Raw genomic sequence first — 22,699 nt, forward strand, 5'->3', positions numbered from 1 at the left:
TAATCTTTTAGAGCAAAGAAGAAATGCTGGGTTTCATTCCGATTTAAGATAGGCAAGTGTATAGCGGACCATGGCTTAATTTAGTCTCTTAGCCCATGAGGAGGCAGAAGAAGAATTATTTATCAACACTTTATTTGTGAAAACCTCCCGTCTACCATAAAAGCACATTATTTGCACAAATCTTATAAGTTTATTTTTGCTTTAACTTTGCTTTCAGCATCAGCAGAGAAACATTAGTGAGATGAAATTTCTTCATTTAGCTTATATCTGCTTTTTTTTGACAAATCTTGGAAACAGATACTTGGATAAGTTATTTTGCACAGAAACACTAATTACACTTCATAATCTCTTTAGTAACGTAAGAGGATCTGCCATTGGCTTTGTTTTCTTTGGATCCTCTAACATGATTTGTTCCACCCAGAACAAACCGTTCATTTCCCAGAATGCCCACTTATTATGCCGGGGCTGCTAGCTGGGCTCAACGTAATCACTGATGAGATGTTGGTTTAAATCAGGCCAGATAATGGCCATGGGAGGTTGATTGAGAAGTTCGGGAGAAATGCATGCTGTACCTAATGGAAGAGCTTATGTTGTAAGGTCTGGTTAAACATGTGCGCTCTGTCAAAGAAAATTATGTACAATCCCATGGAGGACAATATGTAGTCAGTGTCTGTTTAGAAAGGTTCATTTGTTCATCCATTTTCAGGTTGCTTAATTCTGTGGAGATCAGGCCCAGATTTTGATTATGCGTCCCCCCAGGGCACTCACAGTTTTCCCTATAATCACAAATGTGCTATTCATACATATATCTTATACTATGAAAAACAACTAAACTGTGGGATCCTCCAAAGATTATAAAAGTGTAAAAACAAAGGGTATTGTTGTACATAGAAGGAAAGCAACAGCAATACAGAAAGGTTTGACAACCTAATAATGAAAAAATATATATAATAACAAATAAAATACAATAAAAAAAAAATAAAATAAAAAAATATTTACGCTAGCACAGAAACAGCATTTCAATTAAACATTACAACCAAAAATTCATATAGATAGATAGAAATATAGATAGATAGATAGAGATATACACACACACACAATATCTAGATTGTAAGCTTTCAAGAGCAGGGACCACCTCCTGCTGTTTCTTTCCTATTTTGCTGTAATTTACCATATGAACGAGTATCATATGAATGAACGTGTACCAATTTTAATGATATCTCAAACCACACACTTATTTGTATTAGTATTACTGGATATCAAGACTCATGAGTGTACAGCGTTTAAAACTTCTCATGTATATATGTTCCCAAATATTTGTTTGTACTTGTTCAGCGCTACGGAAGATGTTGGTGCTATATAAAAAAATAATAATAACAATAATCCTACCTATGTAAATATTTTATTATAGCTTTTTTATGGAACAGCACTGAAGTTATGGCACTTTGATACAATGTAATCAGTGCACAGCTTGTATAAAGGCTCGCACACACGCTTGATTTTCTGGAACGACGGGTCTGTCAGACCCTCCCGCTGGGCGGGCGTTCCAGCGACAGTACAGCGTGTGTACAGTCTGTCAGGCAGACTGATAAGGCTGTTTCTGTAAGATCCATGCAGCGGATCGTTCAGAAACAGCCTTATCAGTCTGCAGACAGACTGTACACACCCTGTACTGTCGCTGGAACGCCCGCCCAGCGGAAGGGTCTGACAGACCCGTCGTTCCAGGAAATCAAGCTTGTGTGCGAGCCTTAACAGTCTACATTTGCTGTCCAATCAAAATAAATAACTTAACACACAGCCATTAACATCTAAACAAAGCAATAAAAGTGAGTATATCCCTAAGTGAAGTAAAAAAGTGAGTACATCCCTAAGTGAAGTAAAAAAGTGAGTACATCTGTAAGGCTTGGTGGTGTATTCTCCACAGTCAGCATGCAACGCATGAGCTGACATGAAGGAGGTACACACACTAGCACAAGGAAACAGGCTATCCCTAGTATAGTGGAGGGGAGGACTGACTCCAATACGAGATTGTGGCGCACAGAGCAGGTGCAGATCCGACAGCCACAAACAATACTTTTGCGATAACGTCTCAGCGCAAGGTAGCGCTGAGCGCATAAACCAGAACTGAGGAGATCAGGACAGGTAGACAGAATGAACGCTTGCTAGCTAGCCGCTACTTAGTGACAGCAAGCGTCTACAACAAGACAGACTGGAATGAGGCAGCCAATGCGTTGCAGCGATGGCGTGCCTCACAAAGACAGGACAGGATAGTCAGGAAATAGCAGGATCGAGATAGATGAACGTAACACAGACAAAAATACAATAAGTATGTATTCCTAGCGTATTACAATTACAGCTATCAATGAAACTATTTGTAACGTCTGACTAACATATGTATATATCGGCAATGAACCGATATATGACATAAGCAGGAACTCTGACTAGGACAGGAGTAATACAGGGAACAGGACTCAGAAGGATTCGCTATCTCTTCGCAGAGATGAACGCAATCCACAAACGGTAACAGAACAGGATTCAGAAGGATTCGTTATCTCTTTGCAGAGATGAACGCAATCTACAAACGGTAACAGAACAGGATTCAGAAGGATTCGTTATCTCTTCGCAGAGATGAACGCAATCCACAAACAGAACCAGGAGCAGGGTAACTAACTCAGCACGGGTGATCACGATACGCGCAACCTACCAAAACGTGCTGGAAAGCTGACTAACAGCACACAGGATATAAACAGTTTGTGTACGTATACATCAGCGACACTGATGTATCAACGTAACACGAATACAAGGAAAATAATAAACGTGCTGGTATGCATATATATTGGCAATGAACCAATATATGATGCAAAGACCAGCAAAGTATCTATAGAACAAGAAACACGATCGGGGGCTGAAGCAACAGCAAGACAGGCTTAAACTGAAGCTATGAAAACCCGAGGAGTCCTGCAGGAAGCAGATCTTTATACTGAGGTCATCCAATGGGAGCAGACATGCAGATTCCCACACAGGTGAATGATAATCAGTCACAAGCTGACGGCAGGGAAAGGCAGACAAAGCTATGCAGCTTGCATGGAAAGAGATCAGAACTGCCTGAGCTGCAGCACTACTACTTCCAGCAATACCTGCTGCAGCAGCGATCATGACAACATCCCTAAGTGAAGTTAAAAATTTGCCCATTTAGACATTTTCCCTCCCCGGGATCATGTTACTCATTAGTGTTACAAGGTCTCAGGTGTGATGGGGAGCAGGTGTGTAAAATTTGGTGTTATTGCTCTCACACTATCTCATAATGGTCACTGGAAGTTCAACATAGCAACAAATGGTAGAGAACTTACTGAGTGAAGATCTTAAGAAAATTCTTGCTCTACACAAAGATGGCCTAGCCTATAGGAGGAACGCCAACACATGTTTGTGAGGAGAAAAAATAATAATAAAAATAATTAAGTATGCATGCAAAAGAGTCGTGGGAAAGGAACATGTGCCCCTGTTCCTTTGCCAGGATATCTATGTTTTCCAAAAAAGTCAAAGCTCTGCTGTGAAGATGGATTTTGATGAGCTATGTGCACTGACGCATGACAGCTTTACACTGCCCCAGATTCAGAGAGTGCACTGTACGGACATCAAGCTCCTAGACTATGTGTTGGCGCAGTGTGTGGTGAGATCCATGTTGACTCCTATTGCCTCCTGTGCATACATCTATCTCGTAGCAGGAAAAAATGGTGCCGGCGTCTAGTGGCCAAAATGGGAGTCGCCATAGACTCTAATGCAATTATCGTTAATGCGGCAAAGAAAGTAGAAAAAAGGGCGCCCGATAAATATCATTAACAACATTAGAACATTACATTTTTTGAAGTATGTTATCGTTTTAGAAGCTCACAATGTTATAGTTTATGTCATAATATTTCGTTTCTATGTACATTATCAAAAATATTATCATTTCTATGTGTAAAAGGGTGTTTCTGCAGAGGGAGTGGTTAGGGTTAGGCACCACCAGGAGAAGCGGTTAGGGTTAGGCGCAACCGGGTGGCGGTTAGTTTTAGGCAACACCGGGGGTGGTGGTTAGGATTAGGCACCACCAGGGGTGTGGTTAGGGTTAGACACCACCGGGGGGGGGGGGGGGTTAGGGTTAGGCACCATCAGGGGTGTGGCTAGGGTTAGGCACCATCAGGGGGGTGGTTAGGGTTAGGCACCACCGGGGGGTGGTTAGGGTTGGGCGCCCCAGAGGAGTGGTTAGTTGTAGGCACCACCAGGGGAGGGTTCTGTGTGAGAGTAGAGTTGGGTTAAGCTGTATTGTTGGATTACATAACGATTTTTAACGTTATTATCTTTTCATTATTTTCTCCCGGTATTTATCATTAACCCATTCAGGTTCCGTGGTTTTCACGAGAGAAATGTTCACCTCCCATTCATTAGTCTATAACTTTATCACTACTTATCAAAATGAACTGATCTATATCTTTTTTTTTCCGCCACCAATTAGCCTTTCTTTGGGGGGTACATTTTGCTAAGAGCCACTTTACTGTAAACGCATTTTAACAGGAAGAATAAGAAAAAAATGGAAAAATTCATTATTTCTCAGTTTTCAGCCATTATAGTTTTAAAATAATACATGCCTCCATAATTAAAACTCACGTATTGTATATGCCCATATGTCCCGGTTATTACACCGTTAAAATTATGTCCCTATCACAATGTATGGCGACAATATTTTATTTGGAAATAAAGGTGCATTTTTTCCATTTTGCATCTATCACTATTAACAAGTTTAAAATAAAAAAAAATATAGAAATATTTCATCTTTACATTGATATTTAAAAAGTTTAGACCCTTAGGTAAATATTTACATGTTTTTTTTTTATTATTGTAATGTTTTTTTTTTTATAGTAAACATTTTATTTGGGTAGTTTTGGGAGGGTGGGGGGTAAACAATAGATTTATAATGTAAATGTGTGTTGATTTTAATTTATTTTTATTTTCAGTTGTAGTATTACTTTTGTTGACCATGAATTTGTTTACATGACGTCACTCTAAGCGTAACACACGCTTAGAGTGGCGCATCGGGAAGGGAACGGCCAGAAAAGGCGCAGCTTCCGAGAGAAGCTGTCGCTTTTTCAGCGGGGGAGAGGAATCAGTGATCGGGCACCATAGCCCGATACATTGATTCCCTGACTACCGAATCCGCGGCCGGGAGTGCGCGTGCACGCGCGCGATCGGCCGCGGGGGCGCGCGGTAGCGCACATGGTTTCTGGACGTAGTTTCTACAACCAGAAACCAAAATAGGTTAACCAAGTTCAACAACGATGTTTATCGTTATTAAGATTTCGTTATCCACCGCGCCATTTAGTTATCCAGCTGGGTCCTTTTTTCCTGGCAGCTTTTTTTTCATGCACACATCTATCTTCAATGCTGTTTTTTTTTCCTTTTCTTTTTTTCAGCACATGTGTCAGTATATCAAGTATAGAAGGAGATGTACATTGAGTTTGATTCAAAAAATGTGTTTCATGAATTGATGCTAGATTTTCCAAGGCCATATGAGAGATATAATCCAACTTTGTACAGCTCTTGAAAAAAGCCTCATATTTCTAAGATTCTTATTATAAAATACATGTTATGTAATACAGTCATAATAATTGCCTTGCAGTCCTTAGAAGATCAGAAAGTGTGTTGATAATGGACTATGTGTATCCTGTTAAACAGGGCTATGTGATGTAACCTTGAAAGCATGTCCGCTAATTATGGTGTGTTGTGGTGTTAGGTTCAGTTTTAATTGCTGCATCCTTTATATTGGGTTCCATTAATTGTTACGCTTTCAGAGTTCCAGCATGTGGCTCACAGCGTGACTCTGAAATAACAGCGCTGAGTCAGCTGTGCAGAGTGGCCAGGCAGGTCCAAGAGGAAATAAATGCCACCTCTCGATGGACACGGGCTGCACTCCAGGTTAAATGATGAGCTTACTGTTCAAGCTACTACAGAAAAAAAAGAAAAGAAAACAAGAAAGCTATAAAAAAGCAATTAGAAGACAAAAACTCTCTCTCACTCTCTCTCCTTTGATTTGTCTTGCCTTCTCCATCTGTCCTTCACCTTGTCCCCATCTATGTTTGTGTTCTTTATGTTTCATTTTTATTGGTACCTTTATTTGATTGTAGATTGTGAGCCGGAAGGTGGCCATACATCCAGCGATGTATGGGCAGATTCGACCCAGAGACAAATCTCTCTCGGATAGAATCTCATAAGAGAGAGATATATCAGCTGCCCATACACCACAGACCGACTCAAAATCAATTTCATGCTGAGATCGATCTGGCTGCTGTGCCCCCCAATGCCCTCCGTGCCAAAGTGTATACACTACCTGCCCGTGGCCTCTGCTTGTTCCCCACTGCTACGGGCACATTCTCCTCTTCTGAATACACGTGCACCCCACCTGGATTCCTAGTAAGGGTGTGCGTGTGTGACGTCACCATATGTACATAAAGTAGGAACAATATGGATGCTAAAATAGTACATAAGACTGAAATATACAAGTATATATATATAATACAATACAATAACACTTGTAATCAGGGGTGCTCGGATACCCCTTTTCAAAATCCAAATTGATATCTGAATCCGATCGTTCAGATATCCGCGTTCATGCGGATGACCGAACGCATTATCCAGGCTATACGGGTGGATTCGGATATTAGGATAGAAAAACCGGAAGTGCCCTTTAAATTGCTTTAAAAACGTTTTTTTAGGGTAAATGAGGCATGTAGCATAATTATTTTTTAAAGGGGAACACTAATTGATGATGTGGGGACTTAAAATCCCCCCTCCCCCCAAAAAAATGGCTGTCAATTAACATTAGGCCTAGGTTCCAGACAGCGGTCGTGCAGCCCACATTGTGTCCAAAGTCCAACCGCACAACTGGGACAAGACAGCTTTCAGCCAAGACACCTCCAAAAAATTACGCAGTAATTGTGTTTTGGGTTAAATATAGGTGGTATGGCGGTGGGAGCTGCACAGGCAGCAGGGCAATGCAGCAGCAGCAGGTGTAACGTGTGCCAGGAGCATGCCGGACGTGGCAATTGGCATTTAGCACATGTCACGTGGCACTTGGCATGTGTCACATGGCCTCCAGGAATTGGACTTAAATGCCTCCAGGTATGGAGCTGTCCTGATTGGGTGTGGCAGGGAGTTCCAAAGTGTAGGGACAGCATGACAAAAGGCTGTCTCCAAAGGTTTTGAGGTGGACTCTTGGGGTGACCAAAGTGTTACATCCTTTTCATCTAAGATGGTGTGTGTGTGTGTGTGTGTGTGTGTGTGTGTGTGGGGGGGGGGTGATGCAGTCGCAAGTCCTTCAGGTATCCAGGGCCCAGACTGTGCAAGGATTTGAATGTTAGTAAGCCAATCTTAAACAAAATTCTCAATTTTATCAGTAGCCAGTGGAGTGAGCAAAGGGTTGGTGTTATGTGGCAATGGTGGGTTTGGCTCGTAAACAGTCTTGCGGTGGCATTCTGTATGTGGTGACAAAACCTGATAAACAATAAGACCTGAGGCTGGTGTGCGGGCCAAACTGCCATCTCCATCCATTTTATTGAAGATTGACTTAGATTTTTTTATTTTTACTTTAGAGTCTTATCTGATTTCTTTTCTCCTGAAAACAAGGTGAACCATATGCTCAGACTACCTCATTAGATAAGGAGCAGTGCCACTTTGTTACTGTGTTTACTGGCAATTAAGAAGCCCTTGCTTGCAAATAGTGAACTGAATGAGAATTTAGGAGCCTAAGGAGCTAAAACAGGTGTTAATTGTCTCTCTCGGTATTGCCTCCTTTTTAAACATGAATAAATCAACCTATGTGTAAAATAAACCAAAAGTAAAGTTACATAGAGCCAGTACCTCTAAAATAAGAACTTCAAGGAAAAATCCACTTATGTTAAAAAAATTCAACTTCTGTTCAGCTTTATATATTTGAAAAAAAAAATGAACCATTATTTTTGCTAAATTACGTTATTATTGTGTGTATAGAACACATAATCCTTCTCCAGTGTTTCCAACTGAAAGTGGCAGTAAGGAATGCAAACAGCACGGTGGCGTAGTGGTTAGTGCTCTTGCCTTACAGTGCTGGGTCCCAGTTAAGTCAACATATGCAAGGAGTTTGTATGTTCTCCTCCTGTCTGTGTGGGTTTCCTCCGGGCACTCCAGTTTTCTTCCCACATCCCAAAAACATACAGATACTGTACGTTAATTGGCTTCCCCCTAAAAAGTGGCCCTAGACTACGATACATACACTGCATGATACATACATAGATATAAGACTATGGTAGGGATTAGACTGTGAGCCCCTTCGAAGGACAGTTAAGTGACAAGACAATATATACTCTGTACACTGCTGTGTAAGATGTCGGCGCTATATAAGTACTAAAAAATAATTAAAAAAATAATAATAAAACCTTTTTCTGCCAGTCAAGGCTGAATGTATTATTTTCTGCCCCAGGCCAGCTTCCTTGTGGCTCCTCTTCCATATGCAAGAGCCACCATAACGTTCCATGTAGAGATGAGCCGAAATTTTCGAAATTTCGAACTGCTTTTATTACGAATGCGAAATTTAACATTACGACCCAAATTCGTAATTTCGTAATTAATTTTCAAATCGTAATTTACAATTTCGTAATCGAAATTTCACTCCCGTAATGACGAATTTCGTATCTCCAACCGAAATTTTACTTTTTCAGGTTTGTAAGGGTTTCTATCCCTCTAGATGCCTAAAATGAATAGCACAGCCAGCCAGCCAGCTCCTCCTCCTCCCTCTCCAGAGATCTGTAGTATTTCAAAACCATACTCACATTCATGACATGTCCAGGGATCAAACCCAGGCCAACCACATGGAAGACAGCTATGCTCACCACCATACCACCAAACACACACTAAATAGACTGCTAACCTAAATCTTACTTGTAGACAGTCATATGAGACACATGCTGGGTGCAGGGCTTTGTGATTGGACCATGGACCATGCGATAGAGTGAGGTGCAAAAATGAAATCATGCCTAGCAGAGGATGGTTTCACAATGCTAAATGCTAGGCTGGCTGTGGTGCAATTGGTTAGTGCGTCTGGCTGGTAACAGCAAGGTTACAGGTTCGATTCCATCCAGGCATGTCTTTTCCTTTTGCGTTCAACAGTTGTCCAAACAGAGCCAACAGAGCCCCAGATAGCCATGTAGAGTTAGGTCACAGCTAGCCTGGCTGTGGTGCAATTGGTTAGTGTGTCTGGCTGGTAACAGCAAGGTTACAGGTTCGATTCCATCCAGGCATGTCTTTTCCTTTTGAGTTCAACAGTTGTCCAAACACCGAGCACAAAGTTTTGCATGCGTAAAGTTTTACGCACGCAAAATACCCCATGGGGTTCAATGGCGCAGCGCGCGCACGCAAAAGGAAAAGACATGCCTGGATGGAATCAAACCTGTAACCTTGCTGTTACCAGCCAGACACACTAACCAATTGCACCACAGCCAGGCTAGCTGTGACCTAACTCTACATGGCTATCTGGGGCTCTGTTGGCTCTGTTTGGACAACTGTTGAACGCAAAAGGAAAAGACATGCCTGGATGGAATCGAACCTGTAACCTTGCTGTTACCAGCCAGACACACTAACCAATTGCACCACAGCCAGGCTAGCTGTGACCTAACTCTACATGGCTATCTGGGGCTCTGTTGGCTCTGTTTGGACAACTGTTGAACGCAAAAGGAAAAGACATGCCTGGATGGAATTGAACCTGTAACCTTGCTGTTACCAGCCAGACACACTAACCAATTGCACCACAGCCAGCCTAGCATTTAGCACTGTGAAACCATCCTCTGCTAGGCATGATTTCATTTTTGCACCTCACTCTATCGCATGGTCCAATCACAAAGCCCTGCACCCAGCATGTGTCTCATATGACTGTCTACAAGTAAGATTTAGGTTAGCAGTCTATTTAGTGTGTGTTTGGTGGTATGGTGGTGAGCATAGCTGTCTTCCATGTGGTTGGCCTGGGTTTGATCCCTGGACATGTCATGAATGTGAGTATGGTTTTGAAATACTACAGATCTCTGGAGAGAGAGAGAGAGAGAGAGAGAGAGAGAGAGAGAGAGAGAGAGAGAGAGAGAGAGAGAGAGAGAGAGAGAGAGAGAGAGAGAGAGAGAGAGAGAGAGAGAGAGAGAGAGAGAAGGGTTGGTTGGTTGGTTGGTTGGTTGGTTGGTTGGTTATTCATTTTAGGCATCTAGAGGGATAGAAACCTTTGCAAACTTTAAAATACTAAATTTCGTAATCGTAATTACGAAAATTTGCGTAATTTGCGAAAATTACGAAATTTCGATTACTGCTAAAATCGTAATTGTAGTAATTTCGCGAAATTTCGGAAATTCGTAATTAGGTCATTACGCTCATCCCTAGTTCCATGTGCAGACCTCTCTTCCATACGTAACAGAATTCCCTCTCTTTCATGCACATCCCTCTTGGCAGATTAAAGTGGATCCGGGATAAACTTTTACTCATTGCATGATTGTGTTCCTTTTATATAGTTTATAGGGCAGCCGCATTCCTCAAGCCAAATACTTTTTTTGTTTTGTTTTAATACTCGAATTCCCTATAAACTAAACAAGCTTCGCCCACAGCTTTTCAGAGAGCCCTGGCACTCAGTCCAAGTAGCAAGGACTTATGGGAGCTCAGTCTGGGCAGGAGAGGAGGAGGTTACTAGTCAGACATTTCAGAGGCAGAGGGGAGGAGGGAGGAAGAGGGGGGAGTTAAATTTTCCACAGGCTGAGGGCTGGAGATGCTATCAGCTTGCCTCAGTGTAGTGTGACAAACAGAACATGGCTGCTCTCGTTGTACACAGCAATAAATAAGTGTAAACTTTTGAAGCTGTTTGCAGCTAGACTCTAAACTATATCTAAACTTTCGATAAGATATATAGACAAGTTACTTGTTGTAGTTACTTTTTCATCTCGGATCAGCTTTAAGAGTTGACTTACCTCAAGGATGACTCAGATATAGTATGAACCGAAATGTATTTGCACTAGGGCAACGCGTTTCGTGAGCATACATTACTAACTTCATCAGGCCAAGTATCAGTGCCAAGAGCCCAAATAGCCTAATGCTGAGAGCCTCTTCCTCCTACTGTTCCTTAAAGTATTTCTGTTGCATTAACTTAACTATTAACCGGATTTTTCCTTTCTTTTATTCACATTAAGTTCTGCTTTAGCATTGAAGGATCTTCTTCAATGACAACCTCCTGCAAAAAAGATGAATAATAATCAACTTTCAAAAATAGTATCACACATAAAAGGTGTTTTAAACATTATCTATTACAACCAGAACTCAATTGATAACATTGCAGCAAATCTTATTTGTGATATTGTAAAATGCTGCATCCATCAGGGTTCTAAGGACCAATACAGAAGCACCCATGTTACAGTGAGATTATGATCTGCTAATTCTGCTACTACACACCATATAAAGGGAAAATAAGTAGAGAACCAAAACCAGTATTAACAAACAGTAAGAAGAGGGAATAATGGTGTATCAGTAGCCTATATCCCTTGTCCCACGAGAAATCTCTAACTCTTCTCCAGACAGTGCATCAGGCCATGGCCCTGGCAGTTTTTATGTCTGTGAACCTTGTTGCATAACTTGCATTGTGGGAAATAACACTGTTTTCCAACTAACAAGCAAGCAGAACCTCCCTCAGTGTGTGTGTGTGTGTGTGTGTGTGTGTGTGTGTGTGTGTGTGTGTGTATATATATATATATATATATATATATATATATATATATATATATGTGTGTATATATATGTATATATGTATGTATATATAGATAGATAGATAGATAGATATAAAATCGTCCTCCGCTGTTGTCATTTGTCTTCCCTGAATGTCAAGGTCTTTTTGCGTTGCTGTTTCTTTCTCAGGATTTACCAAACTGTAGATTTTGTCACTTCTAAAATTGTAGCAGTTCCTCTGATTTTTTTCTTTTGTTTTCGCAACTTAAAGACGAACTTCACCCTAAACAAACATACTGTCATTAAGGTACATTAGTTATGTTAATTAAAATAGATAGGTAGTATAATCTCTTACGCACCCTGTGTTAAAAGAACAGGCAAATGTTTGTGATTTCAGGGGGGAAGCCATCATTTTGGTTGGAAGGAGGTGACGGGGCATGAGACACAGTTCCAACTGTCCTGTGTGCTGATCACCCCTCCCAGTTGCTAGGCAACGTGAATAACAACATAGGAAATCCCATCATGCTTTGCACAGCATCAGGGAAATAAATCCCGGGCAGTTTTCTTTGATGGGGTGGAGCTTAGCTTTTGTGCAGCTACATCTCTGATGCTATGCATAAAAAGCCCGGGAAGTTTTCTTTGATGGGGCGGAGCTTAGCTTTTGTGCAGCTACATCTCTGATGCTATGCATACTGCTCTGATGCTATGAAACTGTTAAAGAAACACCAAGCCTTTTCAGTGCTGCTAAGTAGATTTTTAGTCTGGAGGTTCACTTTAAGGATGGCTTCTTTCACCTGCATGGAGAGCTCCTTTGACCGCATGTTGTCTGTTTCCAGCAAAATCTTCCACATGCAAGCACCACACCTGTTATCTGCTTAATTGATAATGACATAACGAGAGACTTGCCCACACCTACCCATGAAATAGCCTTTAAGTCAATTGTCCACATACTTTTGAGCTCCTGATATGAAGGGATTGTCTTCAAAAAATGCTTTAGTTGGACACATTTGTATGCAGTCATTTTGTTCACCCCACTGAACTAAAGCTGAAAGTCTGCACTTCAACTGCATCTGAGTTGTTTTATTTAAAATTCATTGTGAAAATGTACAGAACTAAAATTACAAAAAAAAGTTGTCTCTGTCCAAACATCACATAACATTGGGTGTGTTTATAGTTAAAGACAGTTGGTGCTGTCTGTTTTTTTTTCTGTCTGCCAGAAATAAAGGTGATGACCTGCAGGCTCACAGAGGATCAAACAACATGAACGAAGGACATGGTGAGTCATTTCTTGAACTATCTTCTACTTTTTAACTTCTCACTTTGCAATGTTTTGATTTTTCCCCCTTACCACCGTATTTTGGTAAAGTTTCTCTTTAAAGAGACTGTGTGTCGAAAACAAGGGCCCCGGGGGGTACTTACATCGGGAGTGTGAAGCCACTGGATCCGATTGAGGCTTCCCCCATCCTCCTCCATCCCACAGACGTCTCGCAGGGCCCCCCATGAAGCCGCAGCCGACAATTTGTCAGGCTGTGGCGCAGGTGCAGTAGCACCTGCAATATTTACCTTCCTTGTCTCCAGCGCAGGCGCAGTAGCAGCTCTCAGCTCGGATCAGGTAGAAATAGCCAATCCTAGTCTGGTCCGCTCTGCTACACAGGTGCAAGTCGCCTGCGCAGTAGATCGGATCTGACTGGGATCGGCTATTTCTGCCTGAGCCTGGAGCCGCTACTGTGCCTGCGCTGGATCCGGGAAGGTAAATATTTACATTGCCGCCATTCGGAGCGGCCTAGGGAGACCACCATGGGACGGAGGAGGATGGGGAAAGCCTCAATTGGATCCAGAGGCTTCTCCCGAGGTAAGTTACTCCCAGGGCACTTTTTTCGATACAGGTTTTCTTTAATAACTCTGTGCAGCATGCAAGACCTCACAGCAGTGTTACAGCATACACACAACTGGGATTTATTGCACAGAAAAGAAGATGATGGAGGTGTGACAGGGGAGAGAAGAAGAAGGGTTAAGTGTATTTGTAAAGGAATAAAAATACATTTACCCTTGCTTTGAAATTATGTTATTTTTTTTCTACATCATTTCTGGAATAGTACTTTGGCTAAAGTTAAAGCTTTGACTCCCATTTACGCAACAGCACTGCATTGTTACTGTAACACGGCTGCTGCTTCCAACTCAAGCAAAGTCAAAGTTTGGTGCGGAACAGAGGATTGTTAAACACTCGTTGCAAAACAGGATGCTTGGCATTGAAAATTCTGTCTGTGTTTACTTAATATTGTCAAATGGTTTCTATGTGTAGTAATGTTCAAAACACTGAAATTGCTAAAAGTCTAAACTGAGAGCCAGATCTCTGCAAAGATCCTCAAGATGTGAGCCAGGACAACTGCTGTTAACGGGGGTGAGGGCTGGACACAGATGAGGAATAATGCTGTACATGGAATTGGAGGCATCACAAGGGAACACAATCAAAAGAGGGGTTTTAAAGGGGGTTGTAACATCCAAAAAGAAACAATTTGCCTAAAAAAAAGTTATTGCCCCAAATACATATGTTGACCCCCTTTTTTTTTTAAATAGTTCCCTATGTTTCCTATTTTTTTTCTTTTTCTGTACTTGGTCTGTGTGCCTTTGCTGAACTGTGCCAAGCTGAGCATTGCAACCAGGATTGTGGGAAGTTTTTTGTTTTTTTTTAGCTACAGTAATAAGCTTATCTCACAATGCAAATAACAAACTCCCCATTTCAGATAAGATAAGGACACAGACACTGACACTGAAATTCAATATTAGGAAAAATCTGTTTGAGAAGGTAGATGTAAATTTTAACTTCTCTCAGGGAAAACACTCAAGAATGAGATAAATAATTATAGCGTTAATGTTCCAAAAATAACTGTCATGGAATACAACACATTTCATGGGACTAGGTTCCTGCTTCATCAGGGAAATATTGAGAGGAAAGTCTAAAAAAGTTCCCAGCGCCTCCATCTAAAGCAGGAACTTAGTCCCTAGACATGTTGCATTCAATGAGATTTGTTCTTTTGGAACATTAAATCTTATTATAATTATTATTAATATTTATCTCACTCTTGAGTGTTTTCCATGAGAGGTGGTTCCAGGGGCGTAACAATAGACCCTAGAAGGGATGCAGGCGCAGTGGGGCCCAAAAGCCACAGGGGGCCCCGTGCTGAGAGACAGACAACTAAGGGCAAGGAGAGAAAAAAACTTTCTGCTCTCTGCACAGTTGTTCTAATGACTGCATCTGCTCAGCGACTGATAAGGAATCATACAAACGTTTGTAGTCAAAGATTTGTAGACAGTCCCTATTTAGAGAGCCGGGGGAGGGGGCCCCATCCAATGTTTTGCAGGGGGGCCCAGTGATTTCTAGTTACGCCCCTGGGTGGTTCATATCTAGCTCATCATTTTAAACTGTTTTAAATACTGTATTTAATTGAGGCACCTCTGATGTTTTTTTTACCTTTTCAAGTGGTGGATTTTGTCTAGGACTTTGTCCTATCCTGCAGAGAGCAACTTTTTAACCCGAGAGGGGTTGAGCTTGTTCTCCCCAGTCCCCCACCGACTATTGTGTGGCCACTGCTGTGGCAAGTTTTAGTTTGTATAACTGTTCACATCTATCTTCCTCCTGTGGTTAATTAACATACTACACTATAGTGGCTCTCGGTCTCTTGCCACATTCCCCTTCCTTTTTGACATTGAAGAAAGGAGCTGCTACCTGGGAACAGGAGCTGTTGCATACGGTAGCTGAAAGTGGAAGAAGGCCTAAATGGAATGGAGGCCACACATGGCATGCGGGCTGCTGATATTTACACTGGGGGTGGGAATGGTGGTCTTGGCAAAGGTAATATAGCACATTAAATAATAAATTTGGCCCCAAAAATAAACGAATGCATTCTAAAATCTGAGACTAAGGCCCAATTCACATTAGCGTTTTCAGCCAAACGGATCTGGTGAGCGGATCCGGTCTCCGCTTCACCGGATCCGGATGGCTCTGTGCACACTGCCAAATGGGAAGTGAAAACTGATCTGATCAACGATTGATCGGATCAGTTTTCACTCAGTTTGGGGTAAAATACATACCTAATGCTCTTTTGAAGCCGGCAGTTGGGGCTTCCTCTTCTTCCGCTGTGACTACCTAGCGCGTCATGTGACTAGTCACATGACACATCATCTAGTCACATGACGTGGAAGAAGACGGAAGCCTCTACCGCTGGCTTCAAAAGAGCATTAGGTATGTATTTTACCGTCCCTCACCCACCTGCCCGGCTGCTGCACCCTCCCTCACCCTCCCGCCGCTCAGATTTGCGTCCCCACATCCCCCCATCCCCGGTGGAATGGTTCGTTTCTTCACTAGTGTGAAGAAACATTGCTTTCCCCATTGCCCTAATGCTGCAGCATTTTTGGTCCGGTTCCGTTCCGCTCGGCAGACCGGTCCGGAAAATTAGGGCCCGCAGCATTTTTTAGGTCCGGGGAGCGGAAGGTATGGAACGCATCCGTACCAATGGACGCATGTGAATGCATCCATAGGTTAAAATTGGATCCTTTCACATCCGTTCCGTTTGTAAAGTATACGTTCCGGTTACGTTCTGCAAAAATACGCTAATGTGAACCGGGCCTAATTCTTTCCTAAGATTTGCATATTAGGAAAAGCAGTCATTATGTGCATACATTTGGGCGCTTCTCTCTCCTACTCCCTCTAGTGGATCAAGTTAAAGTTTCTAACTCCTACCTACAAAGCCCTCTCCAGTCTAGCTCCTCTGAGGTGGCCATTAAAGACTGCCTCGTGCAAGAATCTAGCATCGGTACCTTAACCACTTCACCCCCACAGGCTACTTTACCTTTTAACGGCAACAGCTATTTTCACCTTTCAGTGCTCCTCCCATTCATTAGGCCATAACTTTATCACTGCTTATCGAACCTAAATGATCTATATCTCATTTTTATCACCACAAATTAGGCTTTTTGTGAACAATACTAGTTTTAAGTAATTATTTTATTTTCTATGCATTTCACATGGAAAAACAAGGCAAACATGAAAAAATACACAAATTAAATGCTTATACATATCTACTGTTTGTGCAGAGAGGTTGATCTCCTGACGTTGTCTAAAGATCTGGCATGCTGGATCTTTGGCAACGCCCAATGCCTGTTCAAACCCTGAATGCATTGTTCTCCCACCCACCCCACCGGTTGTAAACCACTCCATCATGAGTTGTGTGTTGTCCTTCCTCCCCCTTCATAGCAACTGAATGCGTTGCTAGCCTGAAGGCTAACAACATTTCTGTATAGCATCAGGTCTCAAACTGTTATTCGAGGGATTCAGTTCAGATTCCTATGGGTAGCAGAAGTCAACATTGTGTAGTTAACTGAAATTAAACCTGAGACAGGGGGAACAAGTTCTAATAAAGGCAACATCAGGGAATAAAAAAAAACAGATTTACTTACCTGGGGCTTCCTCCAGTCCCTGGAAGCCTATGTATCCTGGAAGCTTATGTAGTGTACAGCACTATGGCCCCCGAACTGTCGCCCTAGCGAACGCATCCAAACGCTACAGATGCGCAGGCTAGAGATAACAGTTCGCCACATGCTCAGCTAGTAATAACATATGGCATATGGGGTATCATTTTCACTGGGAAGGGCCAAAAAATTCATTTTTATGTATTTCACAGTGTTACTTGCAAATTTTTGCCAAAGTCATTTTCGCATTGAAAATGCAATTTTGAATTGCTTGTAAAACATGAAAAAATCGATCTTTTTATCATGAAAAATCATGAAAAGTGCAACAACACAGAAAAATTATATTTTTACTAAATCAATTTTTACACCAAAAGATTGATAATTTTTTTTACTGTGAAAATTCGCAAAAACAGCAAAAACTGATCTAAGTGTTAAAGGAATTTTCGCTCAAAAATTGAACTTAACATAATTTTCGTGAAAATGAATGTAAAAAACAATATTTGTCATTTTCGCTCATCACTTAATTGTGGGACATGTCATGTGAACATTAAAGGGACTCCGAGCTCAGAGTAAAAATAAAATTTGAACTTACCCGGGGCTTTCTCCATCCCAGCCCTGGTCGGGACGTCACACGCCGGCCTCCTGGCTCTTCTCCCGGCGGCTGTCCGCATAGCGCGGACAGGCCGGTCCCCCGGGCGACACTGGCGAGTGTCGGGCCGCCTTCTTCCGTATACGTCACGAATGACGTCACACGCCGGCCGCCGCGCATCATGACGGCGGCCGGCGTGACAGCACGGCGCATGTGCGATTAAACCGCGCATGCGCCGTGCTGTCACGCCGGCCGCCGTCATGACGCGCGGCGGCCGGCGTGTGACGTCATTCGTGACGTATACGGAAGGAGAAGGCCCGACACTCGCCAGTGTCGCCCGGGGGACCGGCCTGTCCGCGCTATGCGGACAGCCGCCGGGAGAAGAGCCAGGAGGCCGGCGTGGGACGTCCCGACCAGGGCTGGGATGGAGAAAGCCCCGGGTAAGTTCAAATTTTATTTTTACTCTGAGCTCGGAATCACTTTAAGAAGGGTGAAAAATGAAAAAATGGGTGTTTTCTGCATTTGCCTGATTTTTCCCCATAAAATTATGATAACTAAGATGGTAAAAGTAATTAAAAAGTTAATGCTGTATCAAAGCAACACAGCTGAAGTGTAAAAAAAAGGGGGGGGGGGGATAAAAACCATGAAATGCAAACCACTTAAAAAAAATGAAAAAAATATTTTAGTTAATCAAAGGCATACAGTGTGATGCAAAAGTTTGGGCAACCTTGTTAATTGTCATGATTTTCCTGTATAAATCGTTGGTTGTTACAATAAAAAATGTCAGCTAAATATATCATATAGTAAACACACAGTGATATTTGAGAAGTGAAATGAAGTTTATTGGACTTACAGAAAATGCACAATAATTGTTTAAACAAAATTAGGCAGGTGCATAAATTTGGGCAATGTTGTCATTTTATTGATTCCAAAACCATTAGAACTAATCACTGGAGCTCAAATTGGCTTGGTAAGCTCAGTGACCCCTGACCTACATACACAGGTGAATCCAATTATGAGAAAGAGTATTTAAGGGAGTCAATTATAAGTTGCCCTCCTCTTTTAATTTTCTCTGAAGAGTAGCAACATGGGGGTCTCAAAACAACTCTCAAATGACCTGAAGACAAAGATTGTTCACCATCATGGTTTAGGGGAAGGATACAGAAAGCTGTCTCAGAGATTTCAGCTGACTGTTTCCACAGTTAGGAACATATTGAGGAAATGGAAGACCACAGGCTCAGTTCAAGTTAAGGCTCGAAGTGGCAGACCAAGAAAAATCTCGGATAAACAGAAGCGGTGAATGGTGAGAACAGAGTCAACCCACAGACCAGCACTAAAGACCTACAACATCATCTTGCTGCAGATGGAGTCACAGTGCATCGTTCAACCATTCGGCTCACTTTACACAAGGAGATTCTGTATGCGAGAGTGATGCAGAGGAAGATTTTTCTCCACACACAGCACAAATAGAGCTGCTCGAGGTATGCTAAAGCACATTTGGACAAGCCAGCTTCATTTTGGAAATAAGGTGCTGTGGACTGATGAAACTAAAATTTAGTTATTTGGGCATAACAAGAAAAACACCTGCTACCAAAAGTAAAATATGGTGGTGGTTCAATCATGCTGTGGGGCTGTGTGGCCAATGCAGTGACTGGGAATCTTGTCAATGTTGCGGGACGCATGAATTCCACTCAGTATCAGCAGATTCTTGAGACCAATGTCCAGGAATCAGGGACAAAGCAGAAGCTGCGCCGGGGCTGGATCTTTCAACAAGACAACGACCCTAAACACTGCTCAAAATCCACTAAGGCATTCATACAGAGGAACAAGTACAACATTCTGGAATGGCCATCTCAGTCCCCAGACCTGAATATAGTTGATAATCTGTGGTGTGAGTTAAAGAGAGCTGTCCATGCTCGGAAGCCATCAAACCTGAATTAACTAGAGATGTTTTGTAAAGAGGAATGGTCCAAAATACCTTCAACCAGAATCCAGACTCTCATTGGAACCTACAGGAAGCATTTAGAGGCTGTAATTTCTGCAAAAGGAGGATCTACTAAATGTTGATTTCATTTATTTTTTGTGGTGCCCAAATTTATGCACCTGCCTAATTTTGTTTAAACAATTATTGCACACTTTCTGTAAATCCAATAAACTTCATTTCACTTCTCAGATATCAATGTGTTTGTCTGCTATATGATATATTTAACTGACATTTTTTTATCATAACAACCAACGATTTATACAGGAAAATCATGATGATTAACAAGGTTGCCCAAACTTTTGCATCCCACTGTAAATTAATGCTTGGAAAACATTGACATTGCAGCATATAAGACGACCGGGCGTATAAGATGACAACCCAACTTTTCCAGTTAAAATATAGAGTTTGGGATATACTCGCCATATGACACTACCCCTCTTCCAACGCACACCAAATTTAAAAAAAAATCATATAATGGTGCTGTACTGTATGCGGTAAGCATTATATAACAGTATACAGATGATTGACTGGATGGATTGGTCAACTCTCCCTCTGCATAAGCGGATTGGTCAGCACTACCTGTCTCCAATCAGATTGGTCAGCTCTCCTTTTCTCCCTGTTTATCAGAGCGGTATAGAAGAATAGATTGCATTGTGCCCATAAAACACGCCTCTTTCACCCATCTGGCCTGCCTTTGTATCCTATTACCATACCTCCTTCTCTGCCTCTCAGATTTTGCACATGCGCACCTGCGCCGCTTCACTACAGTCCTCAGCAGCGAGATCTGAGAGGCGGTAACAGGATAGGGCGGGCCAGATGGGTGGAAGAGGTGTGTTTTATGGGCACAGAGTGATCTCCTTCTTCCATACCCTGGGCGTCCCAGACCTTGCAGCGTGAGCGATGAGCTCCCCCCCAGTATATGCGGCGACCGCAAATTTCCAGCACCTGGTGATTAAACATCAGCATGTCGCGTATGCGCATCACGTATCAGCATTGCATAAACCTCAGCATGTCCCGTATGTGCATCGCGTATCAGCACCGTGTATCACCCGTCATCAATGACACCCGTCGTATAAGACTACCCCTGACTTCTCAGAAGGTTTTTAAGGGTTAAAAAGTAGTCTTATAAGCCAGAATATGCAGTACAGACATTGATGAATTTAATCTAACAAACATATACTATATATTTCAAGAGTGACATCAGATGATTCTACCCAAAACGAGGGTACATGGACAACACTATTTTGTCATAAAGAGGTACATGCTGTAATAAAGCTGAGAGATACTACTCTAAATAAAGTCTTTTTTAGTTAAACTCTTCTCCTGCTACTTATTTTAACTATTTTTGTACAAAATGGAGACATTTGTATAGCTTAGTGGTTTCTCTGTAATCAAGCTTTGACATTTCATTTTGGTAAAAGTATATGTAAATATTTGATCCTGAACATAAGTCTGCGATGGATGTGCCTCTGGGAGACACAGCAGTTTTTTTCAGCCCCACAGGATGCACTTAGTTAAACAAAAGAATATATTATTGTCCGTTTACTATCGTTTCTATAGTCTGGAGTTCAATGTCTATTTACATACCATAAATACTCCAAAAAATTCACTAAGATCCATTTAGCTTTTTAATGCAATGTAAACTTAATTTAGCCTCCATTGTCCATTATATGTGACATATAGTAGGCAAGTCATGGCATGAATGACTTGCCTACTATGAATGATTTATGTGGAAGCTACTTTTGTTGATATGGGAGGGTTGATGATCTATACAGGAGATGCAAACAGCAGAGAATGTGATAAATCAGTGGTGTTCAGTGCATCCATGTCCAGGTAAAAAGTGTTCCTTCCTTTTGTTGGAATAGATGGGGATCAAAAAGGATCTCAGGGGAGAAAAATAAAGATAGCAGACCAGGATCCAATTGAGGAGGTACATAATAGGATAATCACAAAGATGGGCTACCTCCAAAGTAGCTCCCACATAAATAAGATGGAGAAATTCCCCATCTCTACTCAGATAGATAGGTCAATATGAATAAGAGCGAAAAGCTGTTGGCACTGCAGCTGGTGATAATAGGAGGATGGCTGTTGCACCAATACAGGAACGGCAGGCTCACTTATGGAGGTATAGTGTGCTCTGACCCATAGAGCCAATCATAGTATCCGATGAAGAAAGAAAGTGAAGGTCGGCACTGCAGTCTTCAGTGTTTAATAGATGAAGGGCTTGATTCACAAAGCGGTGCTAACTGTTAGCACGACTGTGAAAACCCCCTTAGCACGTCTAAACAAGCTTTTCGCGCATAAAACTTTACGCGCGCAAAACTTTATGCGCGTAAAACTTTACGCACGTACTGCACAGAGCACAGGGCGCTCCGCACGAAGTGCCCATTAAAGCCTATGGGACTTAGCGCGCGTAAAACTTTGTGCGCGTAAAACTTTACGCGCGCAAAGTTAGTGCACGATCTGATTAAGAAATCCGGTGCTAACCTACTTAGCACCCTGGTTAGCGCGTCTAAAGACTTTAGACGTGCTAAGTAGGTTAGCACCGCTTTGTAAATCAAGCCCGAAGTATGCAATATGCATGCAATACATAACAACCATAAGTAGCAAACAAAGTGGGATGCACATACCGGTCCTGGTGGGCAATCACTGGATAGGTGGTTGCAGGGCAAAGGTAACCTGACGGCCGTTTCACTCCACAGGCGCTTCTACGGAGGCTCCTCAGATAGATAGGTATTGGGATTCTCAATAGTGGTTCTTCAAGCAGAAACATGAAAATTGAATCTCTTCCAATCGTGAAGGTCAGTATAGAGACAAGGTTTGGCAGTGCCCAAAATTATAATAATTAATATATTAAAAGTATTGTAAGCAGTGGTGGTGTAGAGATCACCATAGCAGCCACA

At 42.0% G+C, this 22,699-nt stretch overlaps 1 long non-coding RNA gene across 4 annotated transcripts in view; it reads left to right on the forward strand.

Moving 5' to 3' along the window:
* LOC137519624 (uncharacterized) overlaps positions 1-22,699 on the forward strand; it is a 346,634-nt gene that overhangs the window by 44,849 nt on the left and 279,086 nt on the right. For all 4 annotated transcript variants that reach the window (XR_011021038.1, XR_011021040.1, XR_011021039.1 and 1 more), the window contains exon 2: positions 12,972-13,030. This is a non-coding gene — a long non-coding RNA (uncharacterized lncRNA). The remainder of the gene's footprint in view (positions 1-12,971; positions 13,031-22,699) is intronic.

This window comes from Hyperolius riggenbachi, chromosome 5 (assembly GCF_040937935.1).
Source record: "Hyperolius riggenbachi isolate aHypRig1 chromosome 5, aHypRig1.pri, whole genome shotgun sequence".
NCBI lineage: Eukaryota > Metazoa > Chordata > Amphibia > Anura > Hyperoliidae > Hyperolius > Hyperolius riggenbachi.